This window comes from Phalacrocorax carbo, chromosome 1 (assembly GCF_963921805.1).
Source record: "Phalacrocorax carbo chromosome 1, bPhaCar2.1, whole genome shotgun sequence".
Classification (NCBI taxonomy): Eukaryota; Metazoa; Chordata; class Aves; order Suliformes; family Phalacrocoracidae; genus Phalacrocorax; species Phalacrocorax carbo.
In genome coordinates this window covers 25278793-25304225 of record NC_087513.1, presented here as the reverse complement: position 1 = coordinate 25304225, position 25433 = coordinate 25278793, and the positions used below count along the sequence as shown (strand labels likewise).

The 25433-nt window shown below is 39.7% G+C and overlaps 1 long non-coding RNA gene across 2 annotated transcripts in view; it reads left to right on the top strand.

Moving 5' to 3' along the window:
• The window catches only part of LOC135312510 (uncharacterized), a 35007-nt gene extending 19888 nt beyond the window's left edge, over window positions 1-15119 (top strand). Inside the window, exons 2-3 of one of the 2 annotated variants that reach the window (XR_010372080.1) lie at window positions 8304-8385; window positions 9360-15119. This is a non-coding gene — a long non-coding RNA (uncharacterized LOC135312510). Of the gene's footprint in view, window positions 1-5008; window positions 8386-9359 lie in introns of those variants that run through there. The other variant, XR_010372076.1, reaches the window with a different exon arrangement.
• Window positions 15120-25433: the final 10314 nt, after the last annotated feature.

The window sequence follows — 25433 nt, the reverse complement described above, 5'->3', positions numbered from 1 at the left end:
AAAATTCTTCAAAGTGATTTCATCTGCCTGCTAACATTGCCCTGCCTCCCCTGGACTCAGAGCCAGCCTGCTGGTCCTTACATGGGAGAGAATACGCCTGAGGACCAGGCAATTTACTGACATTGATGTGATTGAACATTTTGAAGGAGAGCTAGAGCTGTGTGTCTTCTGCATAGCACTACCATGCACATCTGTGTCACTGGCTCACCTGCTGCTAGGGTCTATACACTGATTTGGATCCCCAATAAGCATTATTTTCAACGGCATCAATAGGCCTCACTAGGGGTAGGAGACAGGTCACAGGCAAAGGTAGAAGTCATTATATAGCAAGGTGCACACAGGCCTGGCTTAAAGAAAATCTTTAAAATAGATTTCTTGGTGCTAGTATTATCACCCAGGAAGTAGATAAAACTGATCTGAAGTCTGTACAGTACAGACACTGTCAGAACTGCTTGCACCATACTATAGGTACTTTAGAAAGAGGGACAACATACAAATAATATTTAAAAGATATTTTTCATTCAGTATTCTGCATACCTGTATCAATTCTTCTCTAGCAATGGTACCATTCTCTCCCATCTCTCTTTCCTATCTCTGATTATTCTCATAATCTACCTCTGAGTTCTTTACTTTATATCGCGTCTTTTTTGGGGTTAGGGAGACTGAAGCCAGAGGCATCATTCTGTCAATTCAGAGAACTGTATTATTGTACTTTCATTATTACTTTCCCACCCGCTCCTTTTAAATTCTAGCAATTTGTTTGCTTCTTAACTGCTCTCACAGACAGATCAGAGATTTGTATTGCACTCCCTACAATGATTCCGAAGTCCATTTCCTGAATGGTTACAGTTAATTTAGAATTACGTAGTGTGGCTGCATGGTTCAAATTGCTCCTTCCACTGCTCATTAACCTCACATTTATCAACTTTTAAGAAAAGCTTAATCCTTTCACTGTTAATTAGATTACATGAACATAAGAATGGAGAAAATGTATATACTTGTATCATTTTAAGAAAGAAGGCATTGAAGACTCAATTTTAAATGAATCCCCTACCAAATCAGAATGAAACCCTGCTACTTACTGTGTGAAAGCCAATTACTTTTGTTCACCAGCCTTTAGAAAGTCTTTGATTGCCAAAAAAAAAAAAAGAAAAGAAAAAAGAAAAAGGGAATTTTCAGGTTAACTTCAAGAGCCTATTTGTGTAGCCCTTCTCATATAACAGAAAGGGCTGATAAAGAATGACACATTCAATCTATAATGTCTGGTTTAAGTACAAATATTCCTAAGGTAATATACGTAATTGGGATCATACTCCCTAGCGACTGTCTCTATTTCCCCAAGATCAACTTGCTTTCAAATTTCTGTTGCTTTTTCCTGATTAACATTCCAAATTCTGCTTTTCCTTACCATTAAAATTCCTGCCCAAGGCAACTTAGTCACTCATCCTAATACTCTCCCTGTTCACATCAGCATGACCAAAAGGGTGCTCCAAAATTCATCTCTATCTCTGTAGTCACATAATTGCTAAATTACTATCTTTCCTCTTATTATACAAAACTGAACGTTCCCTTTGAAGCCCTACATAAATTTTGTCCCAAGAGAGCACAAGCTATCTCTTGTGCTGTCAGTTATCTCTTTTGCCTTTTCTGCTCCTGAGACTGTTCAAAAACACTGCAGCTCCACAGACGTAAGCAAGGCAGAATCTGACCTGCAGAAACGTTGCCACCAAGCCACACGGCTGGAAGAAATCAAAAGGATCATGGTGTGATTCCCAGTTAACATGTTGCCTTTCCAGGGCGGCCATTTGAAAAATGGTCTGTTTCATTGTAAAGGAATATTTGATGTAGAAGTTGCTGAGGTGCTGTCATTCTGCAAAATTATTTTCACTGGGATAAAATGATGTATAAAGAGGTGGTTAGCTGTGTGAGCTTTCCATGCTTAATTTTTACCCATTTGATCAATAGATTGCATTCTTCCAGATTGCATCAGACTTCTTTCATTTCCTAGAAATAAAAAGGCAGTCATAGCACAGACTATGTCATTATTATTTCAGTAGACTTTGCTTTTAACATAATCATATAAAAAATAAATAGTGAAAATTCTGTGCTGCCAGGGATAACAACTAGCTTGTCAACTTTTCAGAAGTGTTACCCATGGAATGGAAAAAAAGAGCTAGCCTTATTTTTAATATAAGACTGGTAGGAAATCATGAATATTTTTATTTTTTAAAGTCTCTTTAGATTTGTAAATGTAAAAATCTCTTTGACCCACACGGTATTCTTGATATATCATCTGTCAGAATCTCAAATGGTAGAAATTAATTTAGCTCATTGAGTGTAGCAGGTCTACATTTTTTCACCCTGGTTTTATAACTTAGCCAGAGCAAGAACATGAATGTAGAAGGAAGGCAAAATTTCATTATTATTATCAGTATTCTTATGTATCTGTTGAAATTATGAGCTAAACACTTGCCGTAAGGCATGGAGGGAAGTCTAGAGCCTTCACAGCCGCTGTTCTGGAGTTGGTGAAACATCTCTTGGACAATGTGTGACCAGTCAAACCCTGTCATACCAGTTTTTGACTGCCCTGAATATGACTCTGGAAAATATGAGCAGATGAGTGGTTGATACATTACAAATACTTTCATAAAGGATAAGCAACAAACTCTTGTAGGTCCATTTTCATATCTACTACCAATTAGACAAACTCTATCAGCTGAATTGCTGACTGTCCCTTGGATTAGTTGCTTAGACAGGTTAATAGGCTTCACAAGCTTGGTGTGTCGGTATTGCTAAAATACCCCAAGAAAAAGACTCTGGTGAGCTTTGAAAAGGCGAACCTAGAAACATCAACATATAACTGTTGTTTTAAGTAAATACTGGCTTCCCATTGTAGCAGCTGCAGCAATGACATTAACCCACTGCCTGGGTGTTGCAGGATTCCCATGTGGGGTGCTGAGCTGGTTTCTGGGAACTTACATATTTCCCCTAAGAACTTCTTTGGACATCATTGTAGCTTCTGAGGTGAGCCCTCTGAAGCATGTTGCTGAGCAAGAGGGCTTTGAAGGCCAACGGGAATGCAGTGGAGCTCAGTTCTGAAGAGAGGACACTGCTATGGACATGTACTCACTGTCCTGCAGGGAAGGCTTAGATATCCATATCATGAGAGGACTGGAGCAGTTTGGCCATTGAGTGCTTTTGCTTTCAATAAGCCAGTCAGCTCATTATTCTCCTGGAAGGATTAGGAGAAAGCCTTCCCTGGGAACCTTCCCCAGGTTTTGTTTTCCTAACCCCTTCTTTGCTCACACAGGCTTTCCCCTAAGTGAGGAAGATAGAGACCGTAAACCTCCCTGCAGACCTATTCCTAAAGTAAACAAATAAAGAAGAACAATATTGTCAAACAGGCATCTAGGAATTGGACAGTTGACATTGGAATTAGCTCACAGCCATCTGGCTTTGAAAGGAGGAATTGGCTGGCAGCTCATCTCTAAAAGAAATAAACAGTTCTGGATATTTCTCCCCCCCTCCTTTATTTTTTATTTGTAGGCACAGGACAAAAAATAATAATCAGTTCATTCTGACTACATTGAAGAAATCTGTCTTTGACAGTATCTGCAAGGAAGTAAAAGACCACGGAAGACTAAATTCAGACTGAGATGCCTCCAGTTTTACTTTTAAATTTTTGTAAGGACTGTTTATGACTTAAACAAGCCTTTTTTAATTATATATCACTGACACGCTTTCAGGCCTATACTGTCCCCTTCTTCCAGGGAAAGTGGATGAAAATCTCTGTAAGACTCTTCCCTCTAGAGGAAAATGCCTGACTCTTCTATGTGGAGTGACTCTTCTGTGTGGAGTGAGCAGCCATGCAGGAGGGATTGACTCTGCAGTCGTGGGCAACACAGCCCTAATCCTGCCCAGCCCAGGCACTGAAGTCTCCTGATCAGTGTTACTCATTACTCAGATATTGCCGTCATGCCTAGCTCCAGCCTTTATTCTCCTTCCTTGTGAGGGAAGGAAGCGGTATGGTATGGAAGATGTCAGGGCCGTTGTGCAATAACCGTCCTCTACTCAGCTCCATTGCCTGTGTTGTCCGTGGGTGGTGGCTGGCCTTGGCCGTAGAAGCCCGTCAGGCTGGCTCCAAGGCTCATCTCCTGTGAGCTGGGAGCTTGCTCCTCTGCATTCCTCTCAAAAGTTCTTGAGAGAACATCTGATATTTGATAAACAGTTCAAACTCATGCCTCAGTATTCACCTTTTCAGGTCATACACTAACTTCACACAATGTTCTTCAGACATCGGGTCTTATCCAGCGATTAAAGAAGCCAAAATCTTTTCTACTGACTTCACTAGTTTAAGGCTGGGTTCCTTGCTTTGGTTAGAAGCTCCTCAGATGTCCTGGGGAAGTGATAACACCTTCAGTGCAGCGTGTGATAATTTCCCTTTGTTTGTGTGTGGCTTTTTTTCAGTGACATTGCTTTTTTTTTTGTCCAACCTGCACATCATTTAGTTTGCTTGAAGCCATTAGACTTGGTGATTTCCTTGCAAAATGAAGTGGAAAAACATATTCAGTCAAGGCCAGCCTCTGAAGAAACCCATTGTTTGCAGCGGTTCAATTTAATTTGAAACACATCACATCAGTTTCTATTGTTAAGTTTAGTATTTCAGCACTATGGAACCTGATGAGATGAAATTGCATTTTCACTGTAAAATCAGATTTAGCTCTTTGAGTGATGAGCTGGTGAGGGATTGTATTTCATTATGTATTTTGCAAAAAAAAAAAGAAAGAACATGCTTTGCCACACAATAGTAGCATTCTCACAGCCAGTTTTGGGGGGTTTTTTGTTTGTTTGTTTGTTTTATATACTCTGCGTGAATGGTCTTTGGGTCGTAAAGTGGCAGTGTCTCTAAGTTTTAAGCTCCCTAACTTTGCCAGTGAATTTGAATCTACAGAATGGTTACCGTGTGCCTTTAAAGTACTGTGTTGTTTTCATAACCTTGGATTTTCCAACACTCTGTAGCTGAATATTGTTGTTTGTTTAAGTGCAGTGTGATTAGCTGTCCTTGAAAATATCATCTGTGGCAGTCTGATTGTGTAGCCGAGCACGAGGAGTTGAAGGATGCAAGAACATCCTTTACACCCACCAGGTATACTTACAGAGTCTGCAGCAGGTATAGCATTTCAGGCTTTGATTTGGGAAAATATTCCTAAGAAAGACGACTCAGATAGATACATCTAGTTAAAAAACACTGGCCTAAGGAGATGTATGAGTTCGTGTCTTGAGATTTGCATAAAAACATGTTTAAGTGTGTACATTTTCTTGAATAATGGCCTTAGATTTATTCCCACTAAAGTCCAGCAGCTAAACCAATGTTAGACACCTACACTTGGGAGGCCTAGTAATCCCTTTAATAATTTGAGTCTGCCCATGAAATAGGTTATTCAAACTGCTTGAAACATTGCATGACTTAGATTTCTTTAAAACTGTAGAACCCCCAGAGTTTCCAACATGAACATCCTTTCAGTTACAAAATAGGAATTAATTTGTTTACACAAAATTTAAAATTGAAGTTTTACAGATTTGAACGCAGGAGATGCTTTTCTATAGGTGAAACTTCTGAGAGGTCAATAAGCCACTTGCTCTACGTGGGAATCTAGATTTTTAAAATGTTTTTTTTTTTAATGTAATTACATGACCCACAATATCTATTCAAATATTAACAACATGGTTCTTCTGTAACATTACTGACTTTTTATTTGTAAAAAATGAAAGAAGTTCAATGCAGCCTGGAAGATTTCAGGCATTTGATCCAATGGGTAAAAATTAAGTATGGAAAGCTCATGCAGTGTAAGATTGATCAAACTAGCAATTCCTTTTTATGTTTCTGCTTGAAATTTCGGGGGGGAATTTTTTTTTTTAATGTTACAATTGCAAAAAGTCTTTAAAGATTGGACTTGAGGATTAGAAAGCTTCCTTAGAGAATGAAATCAGCTGCTATTCAGGGCTGTTTGTCTTAGACTAAGGTATTAGCAAGTTTTTAAACTACAATGCTGTTAAGGAGACTAAAGTGTACAGCTTGAAAGTCTGTTTGCGAATGCCATGAAGTCTAACACCTATGTGCTCCCTCAAGCCAGCTAGTTTTGTTCGACTTACTCCTCCTTTCTTTCCTGTAGCTGTGTGTCTCTGCACTCTTGTAACACACACCGTGCACCCTTATTTATGACCATAGCAACATATCATGGGCAAAGTATAAATTAATAGACCACTTCAATTTAAGCACATCATCATCATTTTGCACAGCTTGTATCACCCCAGAAGCAGAAAACTACTTGGAATATCTGATGCCATTTATAACCTACTTTCTGCACAGTTCAGTCCTTTGCTACAGTATCTACTCAATCTGTCCCTAAGTCCTGAACCTGCAGCCACTGTTCTTGTCATCACCAGAACTGAGGAGTGGTTGCATTCCATATTTATGCCACCCTCTCTGTGCATAACTATTTTGTTTTATATCTGGAAACTCATAATCTTCTTTCTCTGCTACCAGGAATGAACTTCACACAGTTTTGAAGCAAACATCTGTTTTCTCTCAAGTACTTGTGAGCAACCAACTAAGTGGTGGGCTGTCAGGACATTTGTAAGTTTTAAGTAGATAATAAATCGATGCCATGTCTTTTAACTCTTTTTTTTTCTTTCCCTCTACCAGATTTCCTACCCTTGTATGGGTTACTGCGGGTCCCCTTTTTATTCCTCTTAGTTTCTCCTCAGTAGCACTCCCTACATTGCAATGATACACCTCAGTGCTGAAAAAAGCATATACGGAGAAACGCAGAATTAAAATATTGAATAAAATAGCTAGACTGCGTTATTATTTATATAATTGCAATGCTTATTGTCTTGGGATATAATTCAAAACGGTAAAATTTCATCAGGAAAGGCAGGTAGGTGACTTATCACGACATAGATCTGAGTCTGTATATCCTTCTGTCTAACTTTCACGTCCAGACTGTGATTTTGTTCTGTACAGTTGTTCAATTCATGTATTGCTCACACACAAAGCAATGGTGACAGATACAACTACTGCCTGACAACTTATCCCAAGCATTGATTTCCTTCTGCATTAAAAAAGTGTCATCTGAATATCCTCAGGACTTGCTCCTGCTGAAATTAACGTGACTAGTGGTTGGTCCACAGAAATTCATGCCAATCAATCACAGTCCTTAAAACAGTTTAATTTAGAAGGCATTTCACAAAAGTCTTTTCTCCAAGACTGTCTCTTTCTAACCCCCACCCAGCTGGCATTCTTTAATTAATAGGATTGAGAGAATAAAGTAACCATGTTCAGGAGCGGGGGTTCACCATGAGATCAATTTGCAGAAAAACAATTAAGAAAAGTTAAAAAGTGGCCACAAATTAAAAATGCCAATAAGCCTTTCTCTGAAATGTCTCTGGCAGGATGTTGTGTAGAACACTAATTTGAAATATAGAACTGTGTTTCCTAAGAAGTTTTAAGTAGTATTTTATTTCAGGAAACTATGGGCTTCTCAAGCCTTGGTCTTCCACAGCAGAAATTTCTCTACTGGCTGCCTCTTACCCCTGAGTTGAAGTATTTTACATATCTGATCTATGTTTCTCCCATCATTTGCATGCAGTTCTACTCTGTGCGCCACAGGTCTTAGCTAAGCAGTCACAGAAAACTTTAACACAGGATTGCTGTGCAAAAAAAGACCAGATATGGTTATTATTAAGCAATTACAGGCTTGGACGCCTCAGCCAATTACCATGATCACAACCCTGTTCTGTCTATTGTATGCAACCACACCACCTCAAGCTGTGATCTTGTCAGAGCTCATAAGCAAAGCGGAGTGGGGCTGGTGAGGCTGCAAGATGGATTAACTCTGGAAATAAGGCAGAAAAATAACACAAAGTGAATTGGTAATTCAGAAGGTAGCATCTCATACACTCAGTATTGCCAGCTTACAGAGTCTTATGCTGAAGAGTGTGGTTATGGCATTTTTCTTGACTCCTGATTTTCTACACTAATGAAGAAAAATAGGTTTTAATTTATTTAAGGAGTTTCTAGATAGAAAAAAGGAAATTTGAAATACATCCCAGCTGTAGATATTAGACAGTAAACAATCCCTTCCTACATTACTCTTTTAAATACTCTCACAGGCTTGCTGATTTACTCATGAGCTTTGAATACCTGGACAAAAATGGAGCACTCTGCAGCATTATCCCTCTGGTGAGACGCAGAGCCACGGTGCACACCGCCATTGTGCTATCTGCATTTCTGACCTTAGATTCCCCACTTCTGGCAGGAGTGAAACACCTGACCATCCTGTGTTTCAGGAGGACCTTGGGCAACAGCCTCGCCTGTGCCGAGTAAAGTCAAAGGCTGTATTTTTCTACAACATCGAGCCAGAATAACCCTTCGTTGCCATAGGAAAAGCTATCCCTGCCACTGTTTCGCATGCCTGCTTCTTCTTATCCCCACATCATTAGCTCCCTTGTACTAAGTCACCCTCCTGTCAGCTGTGCAACAAAGGACTTAGGTTCTGAAGTGGGTTAAAGCACATCATATCAACGAAAAAAGAGAAGAAAAATCATAATAAAAAGCCCAGATAAACTAGTTTCAACACAGTAAAGTGTTCCCAGAACACTTATGGATTTTACAAACCATCCTCACAGCCTTCTTACCAAATAATAACAATAATGTCTTATATTAACACCAAAGCTATGTGTAACAGAATTGCAATGGGGAAAAATAAAATTAAAAAAAGCAATAACTGAATGTTCCTCTGAACACCCGGGAGTGACCCATCAGCTAACTGGATCTGACATGTGGGATCAGAGACTGGAAAAGAGGCTGGTCTGCATAAATGTGTGTGTTTCAGCCCCAGCTGGGAGGCAGCGTGAGCGAAGAGTCTGGTTTCCCTGCGTTGGACCTGATGGGCCTGCTGAGAAATGCTTTGCTCCCAGGCAAAGTGCTGGAAGCGTTCTATCAATTTTATTGAATTGATTTTAAAGGTCTTCGTGTCATAATTTCTTTCTCTGTGCTGCAAGGCAATTCATTCTGCGGTTAATTGTGGGCATAGCTGAATAGTTTACATTAGGACTATAGTAATAGTAGGGCAAAGGTTTGTTAAAGAATAATGTAACGACTAGAAATTGAAGGTGCCTCATTGTACATCTGGAGGCACAAAAGTCCCCAGGCGTAAGAGTTGATGAACCAGACAAATCCTTAGTCACGTAACAGTCCGCAGCATTCTTTCATGTAGTAGAAAAAGTTACTTTAGAAATCTGAACAAATATAAGATAAGAAGTCCTCACCCACTGTTTTGGCTTTTCTATTCCAGATTGAAAGGCTGAATTGCTACAATGAGATCCTAAGAGTTTTGTATTTGGCATGTGGCAGATTCTCCCTTTGCCAAATGTAAACACATCACGCTATCTGTGAAGACTTCCTTGCAGTTTTGGCAGAAAAGAAAAGATGAGTCTGAGCTGGAGGTGAGGGATATACGTGGTTATTGCACATAGTGGCAGAAGCAGACCAGGAAGGCTCTGTTAATTACAAAGATTTTCTCTCCCCGCCCTATGCAATCTGAATTACGTTAGGTCTTCTCCAACCCCTGGACAGCCAAGCCCTATAAAGGAAAGAAGATGTCAAGCACAGACATTAGCTTTGTGAACAGCTGCAATGGTTCAAAAAGTTATTAACCCATAAGCATTTCTCGCAGCCTCTCTTCTGGGGTTACGTACTTCCCAAGCTCTTCTGTTGAACAGATGGGATCACACAAGCATTCTCTTTGGAGCAGCTAAGGAGGTGATCTGAGTTAATTTGGCTGATTCTGCCTGAATTGGATGACGAACAATTCACCTCTCATTCCACCAGAGCTGGAAAACCCGTGAGCTCCAGCTGGTGCATCTGCTCAGGTCTACGGCTCCAGCTAGCTCTGCAGGGACAGGTCGGCTTTGGGCTTTAAAATGCAGTCACAGAATCACAGGTCAGTCCACAAATTACCCCAGGACATTAGCAAAGCAGAGTTAAACCTTGATTTTGTTAATCAGAGATCATTATCTTAGCTCAAACACTGCACTGAGAAAGGTCATCATTTAACTGTTAACACTTTTGTCGTTTGCATCTGTCCCTTGAGTTCCCCTGTTTCATACATACAATTACGTTTCATATATATATAATTGATTTTGAATCTCCCTCTGAATGACAGAGGATATTGCCTTCCTCTTAGACTGTCAGTCATATTAAAATTAGCTCATCTTAAAAACATCAACACTTGCATGAAAAATATGTTTTAAATATAACTGTAATTGCTTACTGCAATGAACTAAAACATTTAGCTAATGAAAGCTTATCCAAGACTACCAGACTAGTAAATATGGTGTAGAATTACTTAAACCTTTGGAAGCATCTTAAGCCATTAAAAGCTACACGTTGTTACAAAGCATTGTTCTGCTTGGATTTTATACACGTCTATGACTGAGTGTATTGACCTGTAGGTAATACCTCTTCATACCTAAAGCCTATCCACCTATTTTTCAGGCATAGTTAACTTTAAGTAGCCTTATAATAGATAAGGGCTACCAAATTCTTCATGAAAAGAATAAAACGTATTTCATTCCTATAAAAAGATATAAGCTTGGCTTTTCTTCCTTTTGTGTTCATACTGATGATGAAAGCGACTTCAGCCAGGACGTAAGGTGTTTGACTGGAGAAGCAGACGTATTTCTGTTCACAGCTGTGCTAAGCAGAACAGTGCCATCTAGTCACCTGCAAGCCGGCGATTCCTGGTGCAGTTGTGTGACCTGTCAGGGAGCGGGCCGTCGTTCCCCACAGGGTCAGTTCAGTACTGTTATGACTTGGTTTTATGGAGGACTTCTCTTAAACTGCTTCTATATCATCAGTAATCAGGTTGTTTCAGACTAATTTTTTTTCACACTGTTTGTTGAACACCCTGACCACAAAGGAAATAGAGCTGAAAAACTATTCACAGAGTTTTGAAGGGGTGATTGTGGTTATAGTCAAGCATCATCATGGACCTGCCACCGTGACAACACAAAGTAGATTTGCTCCTATGAGCTTATATAAAATCCCATTTTTTTTCCCCACCTTATGGATAAATTGCATTCATTTAGTTAGGAGAGAGCAGTCCCACACAAAACAATGTATTATCCCAGTACAGAAATTAAGAATACATTACTTAGGAAACCCTTAGACGAAGGCAGTTCTCCTGCTGCATGACGTAACTGCTTTTCAGTTTTGCTACCTTACTCTTATTTCTTTATCTTGTAGATTTAATTAAGTCATCCAATATTGAATTTGATGAATATTTTAATGGACCTTTCCTGGGTAAGTTTTAGAGAGTACTAAGCAAATCTGAACAGGTAACTTTAAAAGGTCAGAGTAGACATATCTGTGAAAAAGCCCGAAATCTGGAATCACTCCTGTTGACATGTGACCTATTTTTAGAAGGTGCAATACATAATAACAAGACTTAATATATAATTTGTGTTGAGGAAGGGATCCTGTGATTAAGTGACAACACTTCATTTTTCCTCGGCTAAAGATGTACATGGTAGGAAATAAATGGTCCTTGCATATTGTAAAACCATGTTCAGCCCAGAACCACGTTATGCAGATTAAAACGAAAGCTACAATGCACAGGCTGATTCCTGCTCTCCTTTGATCTGGTTTAAGTTCAGAGAGTCTACTGGGACCATTAAATTCAGCAACAAAGGAATTAGGGCTCAGATCTTGAAACATTTATATTACTTCCATCACCATGGTGCTCAGGATCCTGAAGACCTGGTTCAGACCTGCTTATCCCAACAAACAAAGCACATTAAAGGTGGCCTCTCAAGTGTGACATAAGAAGTAGCAGATTTGACCCTGGCAGGGCAGTGGCAACAGCCAGTGCTGCCCGCCATTACTGGAGATGTCCGTCGGCACTTTCATGCAAGTCTTGGGGGGAGACAACCCAAAGGTGCCTCCTTGAAAATTTAGCAAGTGCATGGTGGAAGCTGGTGGTATGGGAAAACAAAGTTGTTAGTTAACTCCTGACACTGAGTAAGAGGTTCATGTGGAATAGACAGAGGCTGGGAGGAATTCAGGACACATGATGCATAGCTGGAGAGCAGCAAAAGGAGAGTCTGTGAAGAGACAGAGAGGAAAGCGACGCTGCTGTAGCCACAAGCCAGGAAGGTGCTCCTTGAATATGAATTTTGATAGGTACAATTGGGCAAGATGGCACATGTCAAAATCAGCATTAAACATGTCACAGCAATCAAATATTGAGATCATAAGAATCTAGCTGCGGGGTAGTAAGAAAGATCGTAATTTAGAAATATTATTTAGGAAAATTGTTGGCATTTCAGAGTTCTTGCCAAAGGCCCCGGCTGTGCTATGAGCTTGACTGATAGGCAAGATGGAGGTGGTTTCCATGGTGATGACCAAAGGTGGAGGAGACATAAACATAGACAGGACCAACTACCACATTAACAAACTAAAGGGCAGGCAAAGCAGGAGGGATAAGAGCTGATGAGAAGTCATTAAGGCTCACAGATTTAAAGTCATAGAGAGGTTGAACAGAAAAAGTTGATGAGCCCAGGACGGGCAGCCACACTGAGAAGATGCGAGAGACTGAAGACGATCCTGTAATGAGGAGGTCAGAGCAGAGCAGCACTTCCTGAGAATGAAGGCAACTGCGTGGCCCCCACAGCAGCTGAGAAATTTGTAGTCAAAACTGTGGGCTAAGCAAGGATCTGAGGGTAGAGCAACGAGTATGGAGGAGTCAAATGAGTGACAGAAAGCCCTGTAATCACCCAGGGTGAATTTGTCAGATTTTTAAAGGGGGTGCAAAACAGTATCGAGACTGTGGTAAGCTCCTGAGGTTCATTGAGGGGTGTGGGCTGGTTCTTAATTAAAATAGGGAGAACTTTAATCAACTAGCTGACAATCTATGGTATTCCTTCTAATGGACTGGTAGACATGGTGGGAAAGTCCCTGGGTATCAGCTAATAGTTGGCAGGCAGGTAGGGCAAAGCGGGTGCCTGGGAGTGAAGTGCCTGAGAGTGGAGCATCTAGTCAGGTGAGACCATTCTGACATTTCTGCTCAAGTAGAGATGCTACAGCAGAAATAATAGAAAGGATTTTAAAAGAAGTTTCCACTGAGACTCTGGAGAGACCAAAACACTCTCCATACATGCATGAAGCTCCTCTCTGAAGGCCTCAGATCCAGAAGCAAACAGAATGGCAGCCCGGCACCCCGTGCAGGACTGGTGGGTGGATAACCGCCATTGGCTGCAATAGGACTTTCTTGGCCGGGCTATGAAAATGCAAATTTTCTAGAATTCGTTTTTTTTCCTGTGTGTCTCCAGAAGGTGCGAGATTCTTTAGGATTAAGCTGAAAGGGTAAAAAGAAATAAAATCTGCCTTAGTCTCTGTGAAGACGATATAACTAAAGAGCTATGTCTCTCCTGTGCATGACAGGGAAACAGACAATAGCAATAGCAGTAGTAATGATAAAGTATGGGTAGATTAGTTGTATAGATATATCTACCCAGCTATGTATAATATATGAATCTTGAGATTATACAGTCCTATGCTTATACAGGACCAACTCATCAGCTAGTGCAATTCTATTAACATCCATCAAGCAACATGTAATTATATGCAGAGTGTATGACACTTACGCTTAGTTTTTTATTGCCCATTTTGAGGTGAGGAATCTGTTCTTCTTAGCAGGGACTCTCATTCCATTCAGGAAAACAAGTAAAGAATGGCACTGATAAGTCACTAATATTAATGAAAACTGCCTGTGTGGATTCCCAATTCATAAAATACTTCTGTAGCATCAACTCTTTAACTCAGTGGTATTTTCTCTGTAATCCATTACATTGTGTGATCTCAACATATGTTTTGTTAGCAAAGGTACACGGAATTATTGTAAAGCATAGCAACACGGGTGTGTTACAGTTGTAATTTTGTTTTGCATTTAGACAGAAGTTCGTTTGTTTTACACTGTCTTACACTGGGGGAAAAACTATTAAAAATTATATTTTCAGCTCTATATTTTTCCTGGTATGTTTTCTTTGCAGATGGTGAAAATATCTCTCACAAAGATTTAGTAGCAGCTAAAGGTTAGAAAAATTCTTAGTGCTGAGATAGGCCGAGCATAATCAAAAGTCAGGAGGCATGGTGAAAGATCTGAGCCTTAGCAGCTGTACTGTAAGGCTGTAGCGTGGTAGCTTTGCCTAGTATGGCAACCTGAAGACTTTACATCAGGGGAAACCTGATCCATGTCACTCCTCTGTGCACTCTGGTTTTCTCGGAAAGGAAAGAGATTGGCCAGGCAGGGCTCTCCAGTGGGTCCCTCTTGGCATCTAGGTACCTGTGTAACAGGGACCTCTGTGGGTGCACAGTTCACGGTGGAGACGTGTTCAGCAAGAGTTTACGCTGGCCAATAACCTGTCAACATTACTTCGTCTTACAAACCTGTGGCCTTAGCTCTAATTAGGTAATACTTCTTGTTCTGCTCTGTAAGTTAGTGGTCTCTTGCCAGATTATTTCTGCAATATTCTTTATTGCTTTGTTTTCTTGTTGCATTATTATTTATAGTCATGATCTTACTAGTTATAGTGAGTTCAAATGGAAAAATCTAAGGACCACAGAGGTGATACCAGAAAAAGTGCTAAAAATTTAATGAGTAGCCATGTTCTGTACTGAACCAGTGCCCTGGCATGGGCTTGCCTCCTGGAAATGCTTCCTCTTCAATTATAGGTTAAGTTTAAAGTTTACTACTTGCAAGAACAGAGCTCTACAAGCCTTCCCCAATTTAGTCTGAAAGAATGTGTATGCCTTTGATTTCAGATATGCAGGCTTAAAGGTGAGCGATGATCTTGCACTAAGAAACGGGGGTGAAGCAGGCAGACCTGGTTTCATTTCCTGCCTGTGCCACAGACTTCCTGTGTAACCCAAGATAAGCTACTAAGTTCTTTGTTCATTATTCCATGCTCTGTAAAACTGGGATAATAATGTTTCCTTTCCCATTGTATGCACTTATTCTTGCCTAATAAAATATTATGCTTTCTTGCTAAATGTAGCTGGTGTTGCATTTGTGTATTAAATGAACAAGCACATGAATACAGAACTCCCTTTCCAAGACTCCATATCTATGCATATTCAGGACTCACTCATAAATGTAAATTGGCCTTGAATGTGAGTACTTGCAGAACCTGTCTGCCTGTTCAGCTGGTTGCAGGTATGTTCAGGTCTGGGAACTGATCTATAATTTTTTCCAACTGGACTTAATAAATAACGTATCAGTTTTCAGGACCTAATTTTTCAATCAGAAGTAAGCTAGCTTTTTCTTTATTTAATGTTCATTATCAAGTAATGAGGAAGGTTCATTTCACCACATACCTCTATGACTTAGGTTATTTACCTGAAAAGTTATATTTGGTTAGAACCCTAGAATATAGTTTATCCAGATTTCTGGTGCATTATACTTGGAAGCCAGTAACTCTGGAAATCAAGAGATTATTTCTTTCTCTGCTTCCCTGGAAACTCTAGATTAGTTAATAACATTTTAATGTAACTAACAATCAACTGGGAATTCTTCGTTGGTATTTTTATGACAAACCATACCTGCTGTGATTGGCCAGACTGCACTTTATGATTTTTCTCAGGAAATTCCCTTACAGCCTTAGAACGCTAAGAGCCATTCAAGCAGAATAAAATGTTTATGCCCAACATTGATGAAAAGCTCATTAAAATGATCACTATTGGTTAAAGAATAGAAATACATTTGGATCCAAGGCTGATAATGTGACTGAGTTCAGGGCCGAAGTAAAGTTATTTACATCTCTTTACAAAAAGGATCAGAATGAAGGTTTTTATCATGTATCCTGACCCAAATTTGAGTAAATATATGTACTTTCCCCAAAGTCTCTCTGTAGTCTCAGTGGCTATGACTTTATGTGCTTTAATCCCCAACAGCCATGTAGATGTTAATTTGTACATAAACCAACGCTGTATTTTGGTTCGGATTTGGCTGTAGATAGAGGGATTGATCTCTGACACAGAACTGTTGCCAGTAGGGTAAATGACATCTGTCAGCTGCGTCACTGCCTTGTGCCAAATGGTGGGAGAGAAGCAGGGCTGTGTAACCCCACTGCCCTGGTAATACTGTAGTTTTATTTCGGAGAAAAAAGGTGCTAGTTGGATCTGATCATTAAAGCAGTGAAAAATTTTCCTATAGTTAGGACTGGAGAAATATTGTCCTTAAAAAAATAGTATTTTATTGCTTTGTTATGCTTGGACTGATCTGTTGGTGACATATTCTAAAAATAAAAATGTCCAAGTTTTTCAGCACTTGAGACTAAGAAATTAAATCAATAACTGTTGGTCTTCTGCATATCATGCCCTTAAGATTTACGTATTAGACTTAGAATTTTATTTGCTTACACATTTTAAGGCTTCTTTGGCACATATCAAGCATCACCTAGTGTTGTGGAAGCTACTGGTATAACTTAGTTCGAAATGCTTACTGTGTACTACAAATGTTGTTAAATATTCCCTAAATCCAAAGTCCAGACTGCATCTTGTCTGACGTGCAATGGAACTGTGATTTCATTTGCTTCAGAATGACATAACTTTTTACTGTATTTTGCTGTGAAAACCATAACCCCTGTCCTATTCTTCATCCCATTTAGAAACTTAGCCGGTCCATGAAAACTGCCAGTATTGGTTTAGAAACTGTTGGTTTCAGTTTCCTGTAGTGCAAGTAACCTCCCTGAAGTGCAGGTGCCTCCAAGAGCAGAACTCTGGTGGTGAGGAGGCAAAGGGTGCAAGGTCATCTCTAAGACACTACAAGACACTCACATTCCTCTTGATGCAAAAAAGCACCAGACAAAGGTAACGAGGTTGTATCATGGCAGCTTTTGGATCAGTTTGACTCTGTGCTGTTGTTTATGAGGGGGAGCAGTTAAGACATCATCTTTTCAAGAATGGTGATTATCAGAAGCATGAAAAGAACCAGTGCTGGGGAGACACCTTCAGCCAGACAGCCAATAAATCAAAGCAACAAAGCAGTCCTTTTCCTTGCAAGTCACAGCCTCGTCTTGTCTCCCTCAAACTATATCACAGAGAATAATTGTGATTTTTGTTTAATATTATAAGACAGTATATAGACAACATAACAATGAAATAATAAAGGAAGTCCCCGAGCAGTTCCGTTATCAAAATTAAAACCACCTTTTTATATAAGACTACTTTTTCTGACAGGTTTTTGCAAGGTTCTGGTAAGTATTCCTTCCTGTGTATAGAACAAAAGCATATCTTTCTGCAGAAAGTGAGCGACTGCCTGGACTATTCCTCCTAACTCTGTATATCCACTACACCATCTAAGTCCAATTCAGCATTTGGAGCCTGCCCATTTTAAAGTTGCTGATGTAACTGTGTGCTGTCAGCCGTGCGCTGAATAAGGAATTTGCATTATATTATCAGAATTGCTATTTAGCTTTGCTTTGATGTCCTTTCTGGTAGCCTTACCATCTGCAGGTGTATAAAAGTAACACCTGCTCAATGAATTCAGAATAAGGACAGTTTATGGAGGCATCCACACAGAACATTACAGAAACTATCGGGTAGCCTGGAATACTAAAGAGAACATCAAGAGATAAAATACTGATCTTATTCAAAACTCTTACAGCACTGAAAGCCAGACAATAGTACTCAAGGTTTAGGAAAAGGGTTGATATTTCTGACAAAGGGAGAGGTCAAGGTCAGACTTGTCATCAAAAATGCTAAAAGTCTGGAGCAACTCCACTGAAATCAGGGGAGTTTATTTGAGTTTACACTGATGAAAGTGAAATTAGAAATTAGTCTTTGGTCTCTAAATTTTTTAAGTACTCCAGTAAATGGATGTCTGTACCCTTCTTCCTTACCAGAGGGCTTTCTATTTAGCTCACATTCAATTTCTTCATCAGTCAGGTGGTTCTTGGAGAGACAGAGCTTTATCTCCTCCTATCTGTTAATTCACTTTGCTGGAAATGAATGTTTAACCTTTACTTGCCCATCAATCTAGTATTCTAGGACACATCTATTTTATGCCTTTGAATTCCTTATGCCTGTGTGTGCTCACATATCAAAACTCGATACTCTAGTACAAATCTGTAAACAGTCACCGTACAGTCTTCTAAGACCGGTGGCATTGCTTTTTCTTCTTTAGTTTTTAATACTGTTTAATGCAATGACACCCACTGTTACAAGTTTTCACTGTATGAGAGCCTTTGCTGCAGAGGTTCATTACATATGGACAGGCACGGGTCTCCATTTATCATGGTGAAGCAGGTCAAATGAATCAGTACGTAGCTAGGTGTTTCATAATAGAGTTTATATTAAGCAGGACAAACTCTGTGTTGACTGAGTTTTGTTATGCTAAAGCCTTATAAACATTTATAGCCTTTGATCACTTAACTGGCTAATAACATCATTATTTCGGTTTTGTGGAATAGCTCAATGAAATGGAATAAAACTGCAGTCCGAGGAAGGCTGTAATTCCTGTTCCACTGATTTTTACCACTCCTTTCTGTAACAGGTAGTAGTATGACAATTTTCTATTGCAGGACTTGAAAAGGCACAGAGACCAGATAACATGCATTGTTCGGGGATCGTCCTCTTCTCTGCCAGAGCCCTTATGATTCTCACCATTCCTGCTTTTATTTGTCTCAGCCTTGAAACATTCAGTTTCCAGCTTAGAAGCAGGGTATGGAACTAACTTAGCAGTTTGCTTTTTAAGATGCTGGCCACCTTTGTGTTGGCTGATCTGTACCACTTGACTTCGGCTGCAGGCATGGTGATTAAAAATATAGGGGGCATGATTCATTTCACACTCATGGCACTGTAAAAGGCAGCCAAAGTAAACGAAGTTACACTAATGCAAGACTCAGATCTCTTTCAGACTCTGGTTATAATGCTGGGATTAGACCGTGGCTCATGGAGAAGGGTGGAAATTAAAAATATTGGCCATGGCTTTTTCCTCCTGCAAAGAGTGTATTTAACCACTGGGGGGAATACCGGCAGGGCAGGAAAGGGTCTGATGGTTATAGTTAGGGACAGGCTCACTCTCAGGCAATGATCACAGAGCTGTTGAGTTACTCTGGCTGGCAGGGACTCGGGAGGTCATCTAGTCCTGTAATGCAGTTGGAGAAAAGCAAAACTCATTTTGGTTGTACTTATCTGGTACCTGCTACTGCCCCGAGTTAATTTAAGAAAGAAAAAGGTATTTAAAAGAATTATTATTTTAAACAGTTATTATTTAAAAGGAAAGGTTGATTTTAATTCTGTCACTTTAATCCAAAATGCTTATAATTTCTGAGAAGGTTTTCTCTGAAAGCTCCATATATGTGGGTATAAAAATATGTACTAACAAATCACGGTGACACAGTTAGCAGAAAAAGTTAAAAACAGGAGCAAATTCAGATATTTATTTAAATTTCTATATGACTGTAGATGATTATGATAATACCAGACTATAAAAGGAAGATATCCCTAAAGATTTCTCCTGTTTAAAGTTATGCACATATAATTACCGTATTATGAAACATAATTATGATACCCTCAGGATTTTTCTGTAGTCTTTACAAGCAACCTGACAAGGAATTGATAAAGTGCAGGACATAATCCAATAAAACAATGTGCATTAGTTTTATCTCACAATACCAATTTAAATACAAAACTATTAAAGTATGATTGTAATACTCTTATAACAAATTATTTTACAAAGTGCCCCTTAAGACTACATATAATAGCAAATTTATTCCTCTCCAGGGAAGTGGTCCTCTAAAGACTGGGAAATCTTAGTTTTCATAAAGCTATCTAGTATAAAACCAAATTTAGTTGCTTGGAAATAGTTGTTTCAAAGCTCATCCTTTTTGTATATAAAGTTAGGAGTGTTTATTTTCATGCACATCTCTCACGTTATCTACACTGAATTTCCTCTGCCATTTTTTCATCCTGTCGTCCAGGACCATAAGGTGTCTCTGCAACTCATTACAGTGGCAGTTGTCTATGTTACCTTCGTGTCATCATCAGACTTTGTAACCTCATCATTCATCTCCATAATTGTGTCATTATCATGGGGTCATATATGGATCCCATTACAAAAAAAGATGTTTATGAGATGGTACAAGATGTGCATATTTAAGGACTTGTATAGGAAAAAAGAACCGTGGTCAACATCGGCAAAAGTGGTGTTTGTACTGGTGGATTTGGGGATTAAAAGCTCCTCTCTCTCTGTCTCTTTCCCTTCCCCTGTCCTAGTGTGAAACTGCACTGGGCCACCTGGATTGAGCTGGCTTTTTACAAACTAAATCACAGTGTGGATCCAGAGTTGAAGAGATGAGGGCCATGTGCTTACAGGTGTGGTTCTTGGCTGCAGCTGAACATAATTGCCCATGCTATGCTGATCTGCATGAGATCTTTGAGAGAAGGCTATGCTTGAACATCCTATGATCCATGTGCTTCTGCAGTGAGTGCTGAGTGTCCACAAGCAGATGCTGTAGCCTAAGAGCCACGTCTTCCTCTTGAGTTCCTCAGCCGTTAAGGCCACACTGGATGTAAGGAAGGGACTTTATTACCTGCAGCAGCTCCAAGGATTGGTGAGCAAGTGCACATCTCTGGTGTGAAGCAGGAGAAAAGCTTCACAGAGTGTCTTCATGTGGGTAATGATACTGGAGATGAAGAAAGACAGGAAGAGGAGACCTTGGGTGGAGCACAGGCTGTACTAGCGACATCATTTGATGCAGTGGACTGCCCTTGACAGCTAGAAGACATGTATTGATAAGATGGGGAGAACCATCAAGCACCATCTTATTTCTCTCTGCCCCACACAACCACTATAGATGGGGGGTCATGGTTTACTTGTATGAGAGGGCTCCCCACCGTGTTTCATTAAAAATAATTCCTGCTGCAAAGACTGCTGATGGCTGGTCAGATCACGTACATTACTTTGTGTTCCTTTGTCTGTGCCAGCTCCCCAAATACTGGTGTTAGTGGTACAGATACTGTGCGAATTCATTCAGAAAGCGTGTTGGGACCCAGAGTGCTGAACAAGTACCTTGTTATCAATAAGGCAAAATACAGCCTTGCTCCCACAAACCTGTGTTCATTCTTGCCTTACTCCACCAGAGACTATAAACACATGCTTATTTTAAAGAGCACAAGGTACTTTTCAATTTCCGTGGGACTACTTCCATGCTTCCCATTCAGCATAGCTTTAATCACTTTGCTGAATCAGGGCCAGAAGACACTTGCAAGGACTGAACCCATAATGATCAATGTTTTTTCAGTGTTGGTTAGTTGCCCAGATGTGACAATATCAATTACTGTGCAGTTAAAGGAGAACATCCTCTTTGTTCAACAGTTCAAACTGAAGCATAAGGTGGCTTGCAGGTGGGTCCCCCGTGTGAGAAGTGTGTTATTTTGGCAGGCCAGTGTGCCACCTTCTAAGAATGACACCTTTCACCTTCAAAATACAGGGGGATGGCCAAATTACCAGCTGAGCAAAGATCAGGGCTGAGCCACCATCCTTGTCCTGCTGAAAAGATTACTTCATCGTCTAAGTGTGTCATGCAAGCTGCTTTAACTATGAGCTAATTTAAATTTCTTATGCTTTGGCTAAGATTAGTTCATATAGTGACATTTAAATTTTATTTGCTCACAGTAATTTTGTTGTGCAGAATGTTGCAGATAACAGAAATGGCAGATTATGTAAATAGCCATTTATAAACAGCAGCTTTTTTCAGTCCATTGTTCTGAACATCCTACCCAAATTGCCTTGTACATGTTCCTCATTTTAAATATGTTTGTTACCAGACACTTTGCTTCAATGAAAATTTTTAAGTGTCACCCAGCTCCCAAAAAGTACGTCAGTTAAATTAAAATTGCTGTTGAAAGCCAGTTATTTCATCAAACAACAAGAATTCCTGCACAAAGGGCAAAAGGTATAAACTAGCCATCTGCTACAAGCAGCAACAACACTGAAAAATATAAGAAATGATAATATTTGAAGTGAGATTGCTAGACGTTTCCCGTAAAGCCATATACATTTCTTTTTCATTATGATATTTGGAAGCCTTTTCTAATTATGGCAGTGAGAGCTTGGGACAGATAGTTAAGCTGAATATTCTTACAAGTCTTAGTGCTAAATTCTGCATCTTTCCACGTGTCCCTGGTTCCTGTAAGGATAGTGCCATCACACAGGTAAGCAGTGCTATTCAGTAGACGCTTTGTTGGAGTGGGGAAAGCTCTTACTGCCAAGGACAGGACTTCACAAATCCTACTTGAAAGAAGAACCCTTGGAGGAATTGCTAAGTGTCATTTCTCTTTTACTACTAAAATTCAAAATGAAAAATTAAAAAAAAAAGGAAAGAAGAAGGTGGGTTGCTGAAAAGGAATGATACAAGCTGAAGGCCAGACAGCAATCCTTAATGCTAAATATCAGAGGGAAAACATGAAGAAAAGCAGCACTTCCAGTTGTATTCACTGAGGGCAGATAAGGCATTGAATTAAGCCTTTCTTCTCCCGTGGTGGTGAGGGTGGCTTAGCTGATGTGATTTGTGGGAATGCTTGATCGAAGCCTCCCAGCAGCAGCAGGTCACACCAGCCCTGCCAGGCATGAAGGCTGCTTTCCTCCAGGAGCAGCACCCGCATTTGTGCCAGCGTGTTGGGTTGCCCATTGCCCTGGGCTTCTGCAAAACTCTCCATTCTCTGAATTGCTCCTCTCTGTGTCTTCCCTTTCCAGACTGGTGAGTGGCTTTCAGAAGTACCAAGGTTCAAACAGGAGCCAGAAGAAAATACTTTTAATGTGAATGGGATGCTGCTTGCCTCCTTGAGGTCAATTGATTATATTCAACTTGATTTTGGTTTCTCTGGATCAGGTCTTTCAATGCCTGACCTAGAGGAATCCAAATGAAAAAGATTTGAACGATCCAGAGAAGCAGCTGAAAAATGTAGGAGAAAGGTTTGTCATAAATGATATAAACTATATTTTGCATAAATAAATGGTATGAAAAAAAGACAAGGTTGCATGAAGGGAGAATGTGCAATTACAGTCATTAAAAAGTCATTTAAACCCAGTGATCATTGATGAATGTATAAATATATGCATAGAAAACAAAAATCTTTTAATTACATAATGGTTATTAGTAGCTATTATTAATGCACTCCTAAAGTATTTACTATAATCAGATTTCAATATTATTTATTAATAATGACTATCTTAAAAATGAATATGATGTAAATACATATTAATCCATTTTTTCAAGATAACCTCTGCTATGTTCTTTTGTTATAGCTTGGATATAAGTGAATGGTTTCTAGCATATTTTATTAAAATTGATAACTAGTTTTTAAAATGTGTTGTTTTATATTTATGTTTGAGGTGACAGAATTGTATAAACACTGCTTAGTGGCAGATGCAGGACAACAAAGTTCAACTATGCATAAAACTGTAAAGCTGTGTTGTATAGCTATATCCATAATATAGGCCAACTAAGGCGTCATCACATTCGGGGGGGGGAAGGCTAGGTTGTAATCTGTAAATTGTGACTATCTACTTAACATCTTACAAGCATGACTAAAGAAGAAAGCATGAGTATGAAGAGAGAGGGATGGAAAAAAGTTAGCTTGAGAGGCATTCAGTTTTATCTGAGATCCATTAAGATAAGGGTGTGGATGGAGCACACTGCATAGAGGGGAGCATTTCAACAGCAGCACTAGAAGCTTCCTCCATATTACATTTATTAGCATGATAACTGACTTTCTACCGTCCCAACTGTGAGTCATGCCTGCTCTAAAGCTGTGATAGCCTTTCAGAATATATCGGTCAAATCCCAGGGTAGCATATGCTCTCAGTGTAAAACTCGGGAGCTGTTTGGACACTGCAATTATTGCAGGCAAAGCATCAGGGGAGGCCGCCAGCCCCACGGTCAGCCGCTCGCACATGGGATAAACACGCAGGAGGGAGGTTGCCATCCAGAGTTTCAGGTTTTCACCTCCCCAGCCAGGGAGAGGATGATGTTCTTGCCTCAGAGAGGTTAGAATCTTTAATTGGACTGATACAAGGAAGAGGAGAGGATAGTACTTTTTCATAGAAAATCTGGTCAATTAGATCACAAAGTGGGTCAGCAAGACTAGGAAAAAGGCACAGTACAGTAAGTCAGATCTTCTCCCTCTTTCTTCCATCAGAAAGGAGGAGATACAAGGATGTTTTAGACACTGTCTAGTTCTCAGCCACTGAAATGTGTCTTGAGGGACTGAAGAGAAAGATGAACACCCCAAAGAAGGAGGATTCAGGAGTGGTAGCTGGTGACAAAGAAAAAAGATACATTTTGGAGTGAAATGGAGGCATAGAATAGCAAGGGTCATGGGCTGTGCCTGCAGCTTTTGTGCTGTCCACTATCTGGACTGCGCCATGTCAATGGGAGGACAACATGTATCCTGTTTTGGAGGGGAACAGGTAAGCAAGTGTGTGTACCTGCTTTGGGCTTTTCTAGAGCAACCAAAGGAGCTAAGCCAGTGACAGGTGTGACTGGGAGGCTAGTTGATGACTGTGTTGAAGTTATCAACTCATACCCCTTACAGACGAAAGATGGCTTTGACTTTGAGCCATCTAGCTCCCGGTTTTGAACTCATAGGCCCCCACTTTCCTAATAATCACTTCGAAGGAGATATTTAGCATATAATTTCAGAAGGGTATAGAGTACATGACAAATTGTACTCATTTAAATAAATTTCCCCCATGATGCTATTTCCCATTGCTATTTTCAGAAAAGTAGAAAATAAAGTTTAAAAAATGTTAAAAAATAAACAGAAATAGTTTAACTATTATAATTTCTTTTAAAAACTTTTCAAAACATGTCTTGTCTGGGATGAGCTATTATGTGTAAATTGCATAATATTTTCTCTCTTTTGATAGAAAGTAGAAGGAAAGGACTGAAGCTGAAAGCTGTATTCAATACTAGAAGCATACAGAAATGCCTATAGAAAAGCTGTATTCAATATTAACTTTGTAGAGGCTATCCACATTCTACATTCAGTCCTGAGATTTTGTTAGACTATTAAATAATTAATTGCATAGATATACCTTTACGAGGACTTTTGCAATCAAAACCTCTGTAGCTCCATTCAAGCATACCTATTGTCTCTTCAAAACTTGTTTGTTTTTCCTCCCTGAGGTTAAGTACAAAATTGGATGCAGCTTTTCTAAAACACTGCAGAAAATGTCCTTCCCAGCTCACCTCAGAACTTCTTCTCTCCCTCCTTTCCTTCTCAAGTCTCTTTCAGAAAGTATTTTTTTTTCATCTTCTCAACATGATGGAGACTCAAAAGCTCAGTTTTAGGACCTAAATAA